Here is a 15115-nt window from a genome sequence, read left to right as displayed (position 1 = left end):
TTAAAATTGTTCTTCATGTTCGTGGTACAGCAATTCACAAGTCTGGCTCCAGAGTTGATTTATTTTGACTCTGAATTTAATGGCTGTCATAGCTGGGAAAGAACCTCAAAAACACATGTCCCGATGGAGGAGTGCACCGTTAGCTTCCCAAAGAAGTGAATGAAGCCATTCATTTCTCAATCTCATCCACTAATTTACAAAGACTTATTTTATTCATTGTCCACCTACAAATGTACACTTAGATAAGGATCGTCATTAATGACCATGGAAGAGAGCCCATAAATCTTACTTGATAATTCTGAGTTTGTTTTAATGGACTTCTTATCACTTTGACTAGATAGGCATTGGTTTACCTTGCAGTGTGACCAACCAAAGAGCCCTTACTAGGAGTGAGAGTGTCAGTTCTACTTTTTCTTATTTCCTTATGCTTATATTGTTAGTTTTTTCTAAATCTGGAGTTTCTTTAGATGGATCTTTTCAATCTACTATTATACAAGTTAAACTGAAATATAATTTGTTAATTTAATCAACTAAGCACACGGAAAAGCAATACATCACAATATGCCAAAAGGAGACAAATTAACAAGGGCACCATTATACCTTCCTGGACTCCTTCCTCAAGATACCCTGAGTGCTGCGAGTGACAGGATCCCTTCTAACATGTGGGCTGAGGGAGGGTCATCAATGATCTATGTATTAATCTAAACAGGAATTCTAGTATTTTCTCCCCGAGGTCCACTTTGTTACTCCACATCAGCCTTCCCTGAGAGCCTCCAAAAACTCAGTCTAACTGCTCTTGATCACCTAATGTCTCCACTGCCGTTTAGAAGTCACTTGCCATTTCTGAAGTCCAAAGTAGCTTACGTGCTTCTCTACATTGAAATGATTTATTCAAAGACCACTTCCCCACTAGTCTCCAAACTTCATAAAGTCAATAAAGTCAAATGGCATGTTTTCACTTGTTTCCAAGTACCTCAGGCATAATGGGAGCTCAATAAATATTTGTGCAATTAATAAATGTATGAAAGAGTAAATAGAATATAGTTAAGTAGCTCTAATTGTTTCATTTTTTTTTTTAAGATTTTATTTGTTTATTCATGAGAGACACAGAGAGAGGCCAAGACACAGGCAGAGGGAGAAGCAGATTCCATGAAGGGAGCCGGACATGGGACTCGATCCCAGGACTCCAGGATCACACTCTGGGCCGAAGGCAGGCGCTAAACCACTGAGCCACCCGGGTGTCCCTTGTTTCATGTTTAATTTAAATGTCAGGTCTTTAAAAGGACAAGGAATATAACAAAAATATAAAATATTTATCAAATATACATTTAGCTAAGTTTTGAAAGTTTAGGAGCCTGTATACATGTTATCAAATGAACAGCAATTTTTGGAATCTCATGATGAATAATTTACAATTTTAAAACACCAAGGGTGTCTATTGAATATCATTCTTAAAAGGAAACAAACAAAAAACAAAACCCCAGCCTGTGTTTAAGGAGTAGTATATTTAGCTTAACAGTTTTCTAGCTTATGTGAATTATCTAGAAAATTCAGAGCCCAAACCACTTCCTTAATGATCGGGAAGTTTTTACTTCCAGAATTATCGGGATGAATGCCAGCATTCTCCACGTCACACTCCCTGTATGAAATTAACATTTGTAAATGGAGTCCAATTAAATTTTGTACTTTAAAAAAAGTTCCAATTTGTTCTATTGTTCCTCCTTGCCCTTCATACAAAAATGAGAATTTAGATATAATCCTATAGTTAGGATATGAGCCATTTAGCAATATCAATTTAACCATGAATATGATAGTTCTTTGTCTCTATTCAAGTTGTTATTCTTAATCCACTGATTTCAGTTTTGAGAAGGAACAGAACTCCAGCAAAACTATCATACTGCATGGTATTAGTGTATTCATTCATTCATTCATTCATTCATTCGTGTCTTCCAGGAATGTGCTTGAAGTTAATTCCTTTTAAAGGCAGCATTCTTTAACTGATTCTGTCATCTTTGGAAACTTGCTCCTGCATTCATTTCTTTACTACTGTATTTTCATTCCCTTCTCTACTGACGGTAAAGTATTCAAACCTCTCATCATTAGAAAAGAAAGGGATGAGGAGGGAGGAAACAGGAGAGGAAAGCAAAACAAGGAAAAAGAAAGGGAGGAAATTTCTCGATTTTACATCTGTCTCTAGCTGCAGCTTTTTTCTTTCTTCTATTTGAGAGCAAGCTTCTCCAAAGAATAGTTAACAATATGTTTCCAATTTTTTTTACCTCCTGTTCATTCCTTAAATACACACACATATATACGCAAAATTGCAAAATTAATTTCTACTCACTGTAGAAAAGTTGGAAAACGCAGTAAAATCTAAGGAAAACTAAACTCACCCATAAGTTTGTAGACCATTAGATAAGCACTACTGACATTTAGTTCATTTTGTTTTTGTGCCCATCTTTTCTACATTCAGAATCATGTCCAGTTATGCATTTTATGAAATTATGATCATTTATTATATCATTAACATTTATTCAAAAACATAAATTTTAATGACTACGAAATATCCCATCATATGGTTTTGCATTCTCATTAACTTCAGATTTTCATTTCATTATATATGTGTATAATACTTCTTCCCCATCTCTGAGTATTTCTGTAAGATAAAATTCTAGAAGTAGAATCAAAGGGCTTAAATGTAGCAATATTTTAAAATATTTGATACAAATTTAAGATCACTTTTTAGAAAGAGAGTATGCCTTAAAACATTAATAGCTGGGTGATATGCTATATGTTGGCAAATTGAACTCCCATAAAAGAAAACATTAATAACATGTGAAGGTACTTGTGACATGGCATCTTTAGTAGTCTTGAGAATTATAATTTTGCTCATAATTTAGTAGTAAGTGAAAAAAGAATTTCGGGATTTAATTTGCATTTCTTTTGTTACTGGTTTTACTGAAGTTTTAAAATGTGCTTATTAGACCTTTTTTAATTTGTTCTATGAATTCTTATATCATAGGCTTTATTCATTGTTCCAATATTTTGGTGTTTTTAAATCCAGTTGTGCAAGTGTTTTATATTTTAAAAGTCATAATTGTAGCTAATTATGCATTTTTTCAATTTTCTGTTTGCTTTTTAGTTATGTTCAGAAGGTTAAAATTTTTATGTCAATGAACTCTTGAATTTTTTTCTTACATCTACAAATTTATTTCACAGATACAACATTCACCAGAACTTGGCCTTAGTTCTTATGACTTGGGCTTTTACTGAATTCTTTCATCCACTTAGGAGCAAGAGTTAAGAATCTAAATTGATTTGTTCCAAATCACTAACCAATTATTCTAGTACCACCTGTGAAAATTCCTTCTCTCTACTGCTGTGGTGCCTCCTTTATCAGATGTCATCACACTTTAAAATATATATGTAATAAGTTCCTACTCCTGATCTAACTACTCTGTCTGCTGATATGCCTATTCTTTTATCACCTATGCTGATTTAGTAGACCTTTGTCGTGGGCTTTAATATCAACTAGGGCACAAGCCTTTACATATTTTTCTTAGTTAGTCTTATCTGTTTATTATTCCACATGAATTTTAGGATCATTACTAAGTCAATAAAACAAAAACCATAGATTTGGACTTTTTTATGCCTATAAGTCAATGTGAACATACACATAAAACCTTTACCATAAAAATGCATAAAAATCTAAGAGTTCCTGTAAAAGAAATGTATAGGCTCTCTATCTATAATTTTGAATATATAGGGGGGCTTGGCTGGCTCAGTTGGTAGAACATGTGGTTCTTGATCTTGAGGTCATAAGTTTGAACCCCCACATTGGATGTAGAGATTACTTTAAAAAATATAAAAGAGGGGGGCACCTGAGTGGCTCAGTCGGTTAGGCATCTACTATGGTCCCAGGGTCCTCAGATCAAGTCCCACATCAGGATCCCTGCTCAGTAGGGTGTCTGCTTCTCCCTCTGCCTCTGCCTCCCTCTCTGTCTGTCATGGATAAATAAATAAAATCTTTATATATATAAAAGAAACACACTTTAAGAGTAAAGTATAAAATATTGCTAATATATAAATGACGTACTGAATACATTGAGAAATATACCGTACAGGCAGAAGGTTACAATTTTTTCCTAAATTAATTTATAGAAAATTAACTTTTAGGGCAGCCCAGGTGGCTCAGTGGTTTAGCCCCTGCCCTCAGCCCAGGGCCTGATCCTGGAGGCCCAGGATCGTGTCCCATGTCAGGCTCCCTGCATGGAACCTGCTTCTCCCTCTGCCTGTGTCTCTACCTCTGTGTGTGTGTGTGTGTGTGTGTGTGTGTGTGTGTGTGTGTCTCTCATGAATAAATAAATAAAAATCTTTAAAAAAAAGAAAATTAACTTTTAAAATAAACCCTTATTTTTATTATTTTTCTAAGATTTTATTTATAAATAACCTCTACACCCAACATGGGGCTTGAACTCACATCCTCAAGATCAAGAGACTCATTTTCTACGGACTGAGCCAGACAGGCGCCTCTTTTATTATTATTATTATTATTATTATTATTATTATTATTATTAGAGAGAAAGAACTGGAAAGAGAGGGAGAGAAAATCCTAAGCAGGCTCCCTGCCCAGTGGGGCTCCATTTCACCACCCATGAGATCATGACCTGAGGGAAGATCAAGATCCAAAGCTTAACAGATTGAGCCACCCAGGCACCCTGACCCATAGATCCATTTTCAAAACAATAAAATGAGGGCACCTGGGTGGCTCAGTCAGTTAAGGATCCCAAGCTTGGTTTCTGCTCGGGTCATGACCTCCTGCTCCCTGAGATGGAGCCTCCCGCAACCTCTCAGAGCTCAGCAGGGAAGATTCTCTACTGCCAGGCTCTCAAATAAATAGGTAAATCTTAAAATAATAATAATAATAAGGCACCCATTTTTAGACAAATTACATTTCTGTATTAGGAAAGCATAAATAACCTTATGTACTTGAGTTTCGGGGGAGGGAGTTGGGTTTGGTTTTGGGTTTTGCTGCAAAAAAAGCTTTATTGTTTCTCCTGGTCCACGGCTGGGGGAGGCTCCGCGGAGGGGCTCAGGCACCAGCGCCGGCACCAGGGGGCCCGGGGGGCCCGGAAGGCTGCGGGGCTCCGGGTCGCGCTCGCGGGGCGGGGCGGGGGGTCTGCGGGCGGCCCCGGGGGGGGGGGGGGGCAGGAGGGCAGGAGGGCCTCCCCGGGCGGGGCTGGGCGGGGCGGGCGCAGAGCCCCAGGTGGGGTGCCGGCCGCCCCGGGGCCCGAGGGGTGAGGACACGGTGGCCCGGTGTGTGGCCGAGGCTGCAGGAAGGGGCGTCGGCGGGTCCGCGGGGTCCCCCCTGCCGACGCTGAGCCCGAGCAAGGCAGCGTGTCACGGTCCCCGCCTCCACCCCCGCCCCGCCGACGGGGTCCGCTGGGTACCCCCCCGCCGACGGGGTCCCCCCCAACCCCCGCCGAGGGGTCCTCTGGGTCCCCCCCCCCGCTGACCTGGTCGGCAGGGTCCCCCCCCACCGACGGGGTCCCTCCCCCGCCGAGGGGTCCGCGGGGTCCCCCATCCCACCGACGGGGTCCTCCCACCCCCGACGGGGTCCGCTGGGTCGCCCCACACCCCACCGACGGGGTCCCCCCACCCCGCCGACAGGGTCCACGGGGTCCCCCATCCCACCGACGGGGTCCCCCCACCCCCGACGAGGTCCGCAGGGTCCCTCTATCCCACCGACGGAGTCCCCCCACCCCCCGCCGAGGGGTCCGCTGGGTCCCCCTCCCGTCCCCCCCGCTGACCGGGTCCGCAGGGTCCCCCCTACCGACGGGGTCCCCCCACTCCCCCGCCGATGGGGTCCGCGGGGTCCCACTTCCTGCCGATGGGGCCCCCCACGCCCCCCGGACGGGGTCCACGGGGTCCCTCATCCCACCGACGGGGTCCCCCGACCCCCCGCCGACAGAGTCCGCGGGGTCCCCCATCCCACCGACGGGGTCCCTCCACCCCCCGCAGAGGGGTCCGCTGGGTCCCCCCCCCCGCCGATGGGGTCAGCTCTGTCACCCCCCCACCCCCCCACCCCGCGCCGAGGAGTCCGCTGGGCCCCCCACCCTGCGGACGCCGAGCGGGATCCAGCACCGCCGTAGACGCGCTCAGGTTGTAGCGACGCCCGATCTAGTTGTGGAGATTCCGTAGGTCAAAGTGAAAGACACCACTTGGGTTTGCTCTCTCCAGTAAAGAGAGCCTCGGTCCAAGTTATCAAAAATATTTAATAATCCACAAAGTAGGTATCTGTCGAGGTTTTGGATTCTCTGGGGAAGAGTCAGTCTTAAGACTGAGACTCATGAGGGGGAAGTTGATTACTTGGGATCTACCCTGGAGGGAAGGAAGCAAGACCAAAGGGACACCCCCAGGGAGTCCCAAGCCATGACGGGCCTTCAGGGTGGCCTTGAGTTAGAGGAGGAGCAGGATAGGTGCCCTGGGGCCAATCAGCCTTCTGTGGTCGAGATACTTCTGCAAAAGAGCAAATAAATGAGGGCTTCTGTGGGCTTCCAAAGGAGGACAAGGACAGTGTCCCATGGTGTCCTCTGTAGCACAGACTGAAATTGGGCCTTATGATTGCCCCATCGTGCATCAGTGTGGACTCAGGAAATATAAATGTAAATGCAAAAGTAGAAAATTCTTGGGGATCCCTGGGTGGCCCAGCGGTTTAGCGCCTGCCTTTGGCCCAGGGTGTGATCCTGGGGTCCTGAGATCGAGTCCCACATTGGGGTCCCTACCTTGGGCCTGCTTCTCCCTCTGCCTGTGTCTCTGCCTCTCTCTCCCTATGTCTATCATGAAAAAATAAAAAATCTTAAAAAAAAAAAGTAGAAAATTCTTGAGAGAATGGTTTTAAAATACACACAGCCTGCTGTACTTCATGTCACAAACAGGAAGAAATACAAAAAGGAAGGATCCTAGGGTTCTCATTGTTCTGACTTATCTGACTCTTGGGCATGAAAAACTAGGGTCGAAGAATTCGATGCTCATTTCCTTTGTTTTCCATCCCCTTCTCTAGTGAAACAGCAAAATAATATGAAGCCAGGAGGAATAGCAAGGGATCAAAGTTCACCATACATTCCTGAACAGGCAGGGAGGGGATGGAACTTAGTCGAGATTTCGTAGACAGCAGCTAAGCCGAGGTCTGGCTGCTTTGAATGACTGTGTTTCTTTTTCTATATGCTGTAAATATGAGGGATAGAACCAGACAAAACAATTAGAAATTATTCCTCTATTCTGGCATAACTCCGCTTTTAAAATATTCTATTTATTTATTATTTATTTATTTATTTATTTATTTATTTATTTATTTATTTTAGAGAGAGCACGCGCACATACTCCTGCACATGAGTGAGGTGGGAGAGGAAAAGAGAGAGAATCTTAAGCAGGCTTCACACCCAGCATGTCAGGGCCCATTGCTATTGTGGGGCTCGATGTCACAACCCTGAGATCATGACCTGGGTGGAAGTCAAGAGTCAGATGCTTAACCAACGGAGCTACCCGGGGAACCCCCATAGCATAACCCAGTTTTTTTCATTCATTGGTTTAATAAATATTTATGGACTGCTTACCAGGCACCTGACTCTTTGTTGGGATAGAAAGGAGATGGATGAAATATAGTTGTAGTCACAAAGATCTACCGAGCTTATCCATCCTGTTAATTATTAGGGTGTTTGCTATTTTGCTATTTTGCTCCTGTACCAGTGGCAAAGTAACTGAAGTAGTTACGTAATTAATTCTTTTGATGGCTTGCCTGAGCTACGCAAATGAGTGAGCATCTGAAAGACATTAAAGGCATAAGGCACACCTTTAAATAGATTTTTGGAGATGAAGGTGGATATGGTGGCATGGGGAAGGGAGACAAAGGTGACCCATTTTTGAAAGGGAGGCAAAGTAAAATTGTACTCCTATCATGGGAGTAAAAGTGCAAGTTATGAGGGGCATTCCTGGGGATCCCTGAGTGGCTCAGCAGTTTAGTGCCTGCCTTCGGCCCAGGGAGTGATCCTGGAGTCCCGGGATCGAGTCCTATATCGGGCTCCCTGCATGGAGCCTGCTTCTCCCTCTGCCTGTGTCTCTGCCTCTGTGTGTGTGTGTGTCTCTCATGAATAAATAAATAATCTAAAAAAAAAGGGGGGCATTCCTGAATTGTTTGTTGATTTTAATGAAGAACCTAAAATAGTAAGTTAGATGCCACTCATTCTTTCTTTTGGTATAGGGTCCTGCTCACAAGCATGAGCTTTGTTACTAAATATACCCAAATTCTAGTCTTGTCCACATGTAAGAAGCACGTGTGCGGAAGTGACTTAACCACCTCGGTCTCTGAGTATCTCCCTCCACTTGTAAGATAGGAATGATAGCAGTACCAATCTCATAGGTTCATTGTGTGGATTACATGAGATTCAAGATTAAATAGGGCCTGGTACTTATTGCTTACTATTTATTAGCTCTTGTTAAGAATTGGTAGTCTTGGGACCCCTGGGTGGCTCAGCGGTTTAGCGCCTGCCTTGGGCCCAGGGCGTGATCCTGGAGGCCCAGATCGAGTCCCACATTGGGCTCCTTGCATGAAGCCTGCTTCTCCCTCTGCCTGTGTCTCTGCCTCTCTCTGTGTCTTGTGAATAAATAAATAAAATACTAAAAAAAAAAAAAAAAAAGAATTGGTAGTCTTTACGTGAACATGTATTTAACTCTATTTGTAGTCGGCATGAGAGACAGTAGAGACTGATGGTTAAGAAAATGACCTCCAGAACCAGACAGCCAGAGTTCAAACCTAGACTCTTCCTTGGGCTGGCTGCATGACTTTGGGCTAGTTACTTACCCACACTATCCCTCAATTCCTCGTCTGCAAAGTGGAGGTTACACAGTTCCCACTCACGGTGTTATTGTGAAGATTGAGTGAGTACGTATCTATAAAGCCTCTAGGATAATAGTACCACGCAGAAAGGGCCGGGTAGGGGCACCTGGGTGTCTCATTTGGCTGAGGTCTGCCTTTGGCCCAGGTCATGATCTCAGGGTCCTGGGATGAAGCCCCACATTGGGCTCCCTGCTTAGTGGGGAGTCTGCTCCTCCCTCTCCTGCAGCCCTCCCTCTGTTTGTGCTCCCAGTTTCTCTCTCTCTCTCAAATAAGTAAAATCTTAAAAAAAAAAAAAAAAAAAGGAAAGAAAGAAAAGCAAGAAAGAGCCATGTAAATATTAGCTATCATCGTCATCACCACCACCATCATCATCACCGCTTGTTAAAGACACGTGCTTCTCCAGATCAGTTGATGTTGCAAAACCCGTAGCCCTCAGACATACACCCACATACTGGAATGCACACATGCACAAACACACCTCAGCTGCAGAGTCCTCGCTGCTACAGACCGTTCTCTGGGGAGACCAGCAGTGAGTGCACCTACTCCTCTGCTGAATTTCCCCTGGAAAGGAAAGGGAGCTGACTTCTGGAACAGAATGTAAGGGCAAGATAAGACCGGAGGAATGAGCAGCCTCTGGCGCTGCCAGCCCAGGGCAAAGGGTAACCCTGGTGCCTTCCTCACTTCCCTTATCAGCCTCCTTTCCTTCCTTTTGCCACTCCCACTCTCTCCTGCCCTCCCTCTCCTGTGTCTGGTCTCCAGTTTCAGTGACTTCTAGCCATGAGCCCTTGCCAAAGTACCAACTCTAATTAAGGCAATTGCTGAGAACCTCAGGTATGCAGCTCCCAGAGGGCCTTTTCATATTATACAGGAGGTAGGAAGGGGCAATATCTGCTCTGTTGCTCCCGCCCCTTCAGCCCCCCTCCTTCTTAACCCGTGTCAGGGTCATGGTGAGAGCCAGCAGCAGGGGGGTGGAGCAGTGGGGCCCTTCTTTCCGACTCTACCTGCTCCTCCTCTGGAGGGGCAGGGTTTTGTGACCAGGCTTTGCTGAACACGACCCGTGTCAGCTCTTTCCACTCCCTCACCGGATTATGTGTCAACACACAGGGGTTCCTACTTTGGGTTCAGAAAGGCATCATCGGGTATCCAGTCAGTCTCTTACACTTTTCTTCCACAAGAAACATTCACACTTTTACCTAGAAAGAAGAAAGGAGCCATTAAAAAAGAGGAAGGAGAAAGAAGTTTAAGTGAGGGCTTCAGGAGGTTCCTTGAACCAGCCAGACCTGCCTGAGTGTGCCAGTGGCCACACAGGTGCAGCTAAATGAGTGGCCAGATGGATCTTGGAAGCTTCATAGAAATACGTCATTCCAAGATGGGACTCTGGCATTTCCTTTACAACATCCCCGATAAGTGGATGGGTCTAGCCACATGGGGTTATTTGTTTTGTTTTCAGGTTATTATGTTTCTCCTGGCTCTGCCCTTCACCAGCCAACCCTCCTTTTCACATGACAGACGCTAGATACTCAAGAGCAACCTCTCAAGAGTGTTCTCTCCGTAGCCACCATCTCGCCCAGGCCAACCCTACCCTAACCTGCTTGTCTTCCCTGCCTCAGCAGTATTTCTAGTTCCCTTGATCATTCCCTGTATGTGTGTTGACAATATGTTCTGCACTTTCAAATTTTCAAATATATGATCTGTGCTCACTTTGGCTATTCCAGTGTCAGATCATGTGTTCTAAATATTGTTTGGAGAAGATGTTGCTTTGGACCACGAGGCTACTCCTCCAAATTCTCTAATTCTGACTCCTGATCTGGCTCTCTCCCTTTCCTTTCAATCCATTACAACTTCCTAAATACTTTGCATAGGTACCTGCGAAAGTTCCCGATCCCTAAAGAACCCTAAATGCTATTCTAAGGTGCTAGTGGATGCGGAATTCAGGAGTGACCAGAATGTATCAGGAGGAGCACAAGTAACAAATCGGAGATGGTGGAGGGGAGCACAGAGTTAGGGTCTAAGTTCATATAAAAGAAGAAAACATACATCCAGTCAAGTGTGTACTTGAAATCCTTTTAAACTTTGAGTCTTTCTGTTCCTTCATGAGTATTTGTCTTCTATACATTATTTTTATTTCTTTATCTCTTTATTAGTTCTTCAGTTAATTCTTGCTACACAAGAATCAACAGTGTTAGCATCACACAGGAGTTTGTTAGAAGTGCAGGACATCAGGTTGCACCTTAGACCTACAGAATCAGAGTCTGCATTTTAACCAGACCCCCAAAGTGATTACCTCACATACTGAAGCCATCATAGCCACCTGCAAATACACTATGCTTCTTTATCAGTGGCTGGAAAATCTTAATGATGCTTTGTCCCAAAATTCCACCAACATACACCAATCATTTTATCCTTGACCACATGTGTTGATTTTTTAAACTCCTGACACTTAAACTTCTTTCTCCTTCCTCTTTTTTAATGGCTCCTTTCTTCTTTCTAGCTGAAAGTGTGAACGTTTCTTGTGGAAGAAAAATTAAAGAGACTGACTGGATGTGTTCAAACTATGGGGTATATACTCCAAGAAGTATAAGGGTAGAGCACTTTACTGTAATTCTAGGAAAAGATGGAGATTTAAATCTTTGTCTTTGGGTAAAAATGGTGATGAGGAAAGAGAGGGGCATGAGTGGAACCAAAAGCAACCTTAGGACTGGAGCTGTTTTCAGGAATAGACATGGGATGGCCATATTTGCTTGTAGTGAGAATGAATTAACAGGCGCTACCCAATTCCCATGATTGGAAAGCTGAAGCAATGTGGAGGCAGTTAATAGACTATCTTGTGGACATTTGAGCAAAGAAATGATATAACTAAAAAGGATTTTGCAATTTTTAAGAGGCTGTAAAGGATGGACTCTAACTTTTATAAGTGTCAGTTTTCCCATCTGTGAAATGGAATGTAATTTTTAGTGTACAGATTGTTGTAAGGAATAAAAATAAACTATATAAAGAGCTTAGACAGGGTTGGCACATGGATGGGAAGCACCCAACTGGCACAGAGGTAGTTGTAATTATGCAGGTGGGGCGTAGGGGGAGGATGAGAGCTGTAAGTGTGGGGCACTCTTCTGAAAGTGCTTTACAGGGCAGCCCGGGTGGCTCAGCGGTTTAGCGTCACCTTCAGTCCAGGTCGTGATCCTGGAGACCTGGGATCAAGTCCTATGTCAGGCTTCCTGCATGAAGCCTGCTTCTCCCTCTGCCTGTGTCTCTGCCTCTTTCTTTCTCTTTGTGTCTCTCATGAATAAATAAATAGAATCCTTTTTTAAAAAAAGTGCTTTACAGAAAGTGACACATGTACTTCTCACCATTGTCCTATGAGGTGGATGCTGTTATTCCCATTTTCCAGATTGGAAACTGAGGGACAGAGAGGATAGTGACTTGCTCAAGTTGCCACAGACAGAATTCAAATGCACAATGTGACTTCAAACCTGACACTCTTGGGACGCCTGAGTGGCTCAGTTAGTTAAACCTCTGCCTTTGGCTCAGGTTGTGATCCCGGAGTCCTGGGATTGAGCCCTACGTCGGGCTCCCTGCTCAGTGGGGAGTCTGCTTGCTTCTCCCTCTCCCTCTGCCTTTCCCCTAGCTTGTGCTCACTCTCTATCAAATAAATAAATTAAACCTTTAAAAAAATCTGACACTCTTGAACACCATGCTATTCCATTACTGGTGTCTCCTTGAAGACAAGGAGCAGGGGTGTGATGGGAGAAATAGAAAAGAACGAGAGGAGCCAACAAACACCCATCAACGAGGAGAGATGGCAGTGTGTGAGCAAACAGGATGAGCATACAAAGTCCAAAATAACTCTGAGCCGGTAAGCAGAGCTGGGAGGAAATCGGCACAGGTGCCAGAGACAGAGGCTTGTTTTGATTTCGGCTTACTGTCCTTGGAATGTTTAAGGTTTGATTAAAATCTCTTGGATCATTTTGGAGCTATAAGACACTATTTAAAAAGAGTGAGAGAGAGAGAGAGAGAGAGCATTGCTTTTGCTTTTGCTTTTTGAACAAAGAGCACTCAGAACTGGTCATTCACCTGAAGCCTGTGTGTTCAGTGATTAGTTCTGTACACAGGTGAGAATTCCTCTCAAGTAGCACATATTTAAAGAGCATAAGTGGCTTTTTTTCACACCCCATTTAATTTACACTGGTTTTACCTTCCTGCACAGATGGCCTGCTTTTCCTCTTCCTGTGCTCAATTCTCACTGAAGCCAGAGAATGCTAAATGCCCATGAGGATTCAGCAGAGTTAAGGAATACAGGAAGAGGAGTCAGATGGTGCTAATATTACAACCCAACTGCAGGGAATGGTTCCTAAAGTTATGATTTTATGCATAAGGCACTAAAACCATTTGCGCAGCATGGCTAGGAAAATGGGACATTAAAGGAATATTAAATAAAAAACTAAATACTAGATGCTGTAGGAGTCTTAAATGGTGAAAGTAAAAAAATAAAAAAAAAAGTGTTGATAAATGTCCCTGTCACATCGTTTTTATTTTTTTAAAGGCAGGACTTTATTTTCAAAAACTGTTAGTGGTCATTTTGGTGGAACAGACTTAGGGTGATTTTATTTTCTTCTTTAAATTCATTTTCATTTCTCCACGCTGAGCGTGTGCTCCTTGTATAATCACAAGAATCCCATTCTTTTGAAAAAGAAGAGTGACATTTAGAACCTCTGTGTTCCCCATTCCGTGTTTAACTCTGAATGAAAGCTGCAGTTTCGGCTGAGTTTTTTGCCTGGCGGGGGCAGTATGAGTCCCCAGGATTTCTGTCGTTGTCATGTTATTGGTCCCTGGGCAAAGTGCAGGGAAGGGGTGAGGCTCCTCCTCTCTCACCCGCTGTTAACTGATTAGCAACGCGAAGTAGAGCTGTTCTTCCTATTAAGTGGAAGAGTCAGCCTAAAGGAACAGAAAGAGGGAGTGGTGGTGAGGGAAGAACCTTCAGGAGAGCTTCCTCTTCAGCATTTTTCAGTGATGATTACTCCAGGGACTCAGCCAGCTGCAGCTTGCAGCTGTGTTTCCAGCTGTGCTGAGTGGGGCAGGATGCTGTGTTTGGCAGGTGCCCCAGTGGCCCTTTTCTGGGGGCACGTAGAGCAGCCGGGAGAAAGGGTAGAGCTGGGGCTACTCTGAAACCCTAGGGAGTGGGCTTTCTGGACAACTTTCAGAAAGTTGAAGTTGTACCTTTCAGGTGTCAGAAAGATCAAGTGAGCCAATATACATAAAATTGAAACCTAAAAACACTATCTTGACGTGTTTGTATGAGAGTACACTTACTTCTCTCCTTAAGCTCTAAGACTTTAAAGCTTAACCACTGTTACTTTTGTAAATGGAATAGACCACATTTTTTTTATTACTTGGCATATTTTAAAATTCTGAAAACAGTATTACAATGACCATAAAGAATGCTTTAGAACATGGAAAGGATCGATCATGTAAGACTCCAATTATTTAAAAGAAAAAAAAAGAATCCTATTATTTTCATTTGGGGGGCCTTAAAGTGTTTTTGTTTGTTTGTTTGTTTGTTTGTTTGTTTTTAAAGATTCTATTTATTTATTCATGAGCGACAGAGAGAGAGAGGCAGAGACACAGGCAGAGGGAGAAACAGGCTCCCTGCAAAGAGCCTGTTGCAGAACTTGATCCTAGGTCCCAGGACCATGCCCTGAGCCAAAGGCAGATGCTCAAACCCTGAGCCACCCAGTCGTCCCTAAAGTGCTTATGCTTAAAAGAATAATGAAACTATGTTACAGAAAATTTTGGGTAAAATATCATCCCCCTCAGATTATACTACCCTAAGACAACTGGGCAGACAGTTGTCTCCTGGGTAGTAGACAGTTGTCTAGGGATAGTATACTACCCTAAGACAACCGTCATCAATTCTGTATGTTCTCTTCCAAGTTTTTTTTTCTAAAGGCAACATCTTTAAACTTTAAATTGTGTGGGATATAATACTTTTGTATCTGATTTCTTTTTGCTCTCTGTTTAACATTATATTGAATAGGAGACAGTTTAGGGTAATGCTTAAAAACCCATGCTCCAAAGTCAGGTAGGAACTTCTTTAAGGAATTTTCTTTCTGTTAAGTAGAAGGGAAGTCAGTGTGGAGAGATAATTGAAAGGAAGCAGGGGGGATAAAAGAAGAACCTTGAAAAGTACCTTAAAGGGGAGTAATACCTACTTCACAGAATTATTAT

Source organism: Canis aureus, chromosome 25 (assembly GCF_053574225.1).
Source record: "Canis aureus isolate CA01 chromosome 25, VMU_Caureus_v.1.0, whole genome shotgun sequence".
In the NCBI taxonomy this organism is placed as follows: domain Eukaryota; kingdom Metazoa; phylum Chordata; class Mammalia; order Carnivora; family Canidae; genus Canis; species Canis aureus.
The sequence above is the reverse complement of the archived record's forward strand: the minus strand, read 5'-3'. Positions refer to the sequence as shown.